This window comes from Etheostoma spectabile, chromosome 2, assembly GCF_008692095.1.
Source record: "Etheostoma spectabile isolate EspeVRDwgs_2016 chromosome 2, UIUC_Espe_1.0, whole genome shotgun sequence".
NCBI lineage: Eukaryota > Metazoa > Chordata > Actinopteri > Perciformes > Percidae > Etheostoma > Etheostoma spectabile.
Genome location: NC_045734.1, coordinates 17,297,919 through 17,299,544, shown reverse-complemented (window position 1 = coordinate 17,299,544; position 1,626 = coordinate 17,297,919). Strand labels below are relative to the sequence as shown.

The 1,626-nt window shown below is 39.7% G+C and overlaps 1 protein-coding gene across 3 annotated transcripts in view; it reads left to right on the top strand.

Moving 5' to 3' along the window:
• Nucleotides 1–1,626, top strand: part of tnrc6c2 (trinucleotide repeat containing adaptor 6C2) — a 61,504-nt gene that overhangs the window by 23,518 nt on the left and 36,360 nt on the right. The window lies entirely within an intron of this gene.

The window sequence follows — 1,626 nt, the reverse complement described above, 5'->3', positions numbered from 1 at the left end:
TTTTGAGTGTATTGTATTTTTATGTTTTCAAGAAACATGTTGAGGCGCATGTGTATGTGCCCGTGTGGAAATGTGTCTGTGAAAAGCATCAATATAAGAAAGCAGAAAATAATTTTTTGCCTTCAAATACTTTACACGGAGAGAACTACATATGTAGTAAAGGTGTTGTATTTTGAATAGGTCTGTGTCACTGCCAATTCAAGCTTTCTTAATATCACTGCTGTTTCTGTGTGTCAGCACTGGCGGCCATCTGGATTAGTGTTGTGCTCACTGAGAGGGACTCTGTTTTTAGCTTTTAGAAAAGCTCTTGGCAGGCACAGTAAATACCTTTGTGCTTTGTGTTTACTTTAACCTCTGGTGTGGCAGCTTTGGCCTGTGTGTGCGTGTCACTTTGTGGTTATTTCCCAGCACTGCAGTACAGGACTGCTGTAGGAATAGTCCTTACACTGGACAGTACAGGAGTGAATCTTTGTTTATGCCATCAGTTTACCACTATTTAATGGTTTAAAAAATAATCCCCTTCCGTCCACACACACTCACACAACCTGTGTCTTTTTTGTCTCTCCCTTGAGTGAAAGCAGTCTAAGCTGTTGTGTAGAACTGCTATATCCATCTAGGGACTATACAAAACAACATAATAAACTCTAACCATCATGCATTTACCCATGGACCAAGAAACTGGAATTCACGGAAGCTCTTAGGTCACTAGCATTTAGAAGCCATAATGAAGCTGTTTCTATGTAGTAGGGAATGCTCAGGTAAAGGAGTGTTATACCAGATCTAGGTTACTCATAGGTGCATCAAGCAAAAGATTCACACCAACATCATCTTTGATTTTCTGAGTAGGAGTTATTAATATGTCTCAGTCTTGCAGCAGCCTGGAGAGAGAAGTTTAGCCAAGCCAATCTCTTTGGTTGCTAGCTGTCCAGGGCCTGCTAATACTACCACCTTTCAGGCTAATGCTCAATTAGATGGCTGGCTAGTCACTGCAACCACAGAGAAAGGGTCAGGCTGAGGCCAGTCCAGCAGGGAAAGGTGTGTGTGGAAGAGAAGAGAGTGTAATGAAGAGGAAAGGAGGAGTCTCCATGTTTTTGTGTGTGTCGGTGTTCAGTAAGCAGAAAAAATATGACCTTTTCATAGAGTGCGTCTGGGCCAGTAACATATGTTCGACAAAAGGTTGCATGAGGCAGTTAATTTAAAGGGACAGTGCACACCAGCATACAGTGCAAACAAACGGATTCAATTACTAACACCTGCTGAGTACTATACATAAAATACAATACACAAAATTCAATTTCCAGAGACTGCATGAACATGAGTTGAATGTACAACATGTCTGCAGTGCATCCTTTGAAGATCTTCCCCATAAATAGGACAGTTCCATCCAGAGCTGCAAAGATGAATTGATCATTTGATTAGTTGTCAATTAATAAATTAATCACCGACTATTTTGATAATCGGTTTGAGTCATTTTTTGTGTTAAAAGTTAAGTAAAAATTCTCTAATTCCACCTTCTTGGATGTGAATATTTTCTAGTTTCACTCCTCTCTCTTCACTTCTCTCACTATGAATGAATGTAAACAAATGTAAATGTAAACTGAATATCTTTGAGTTGTGGACAAAACA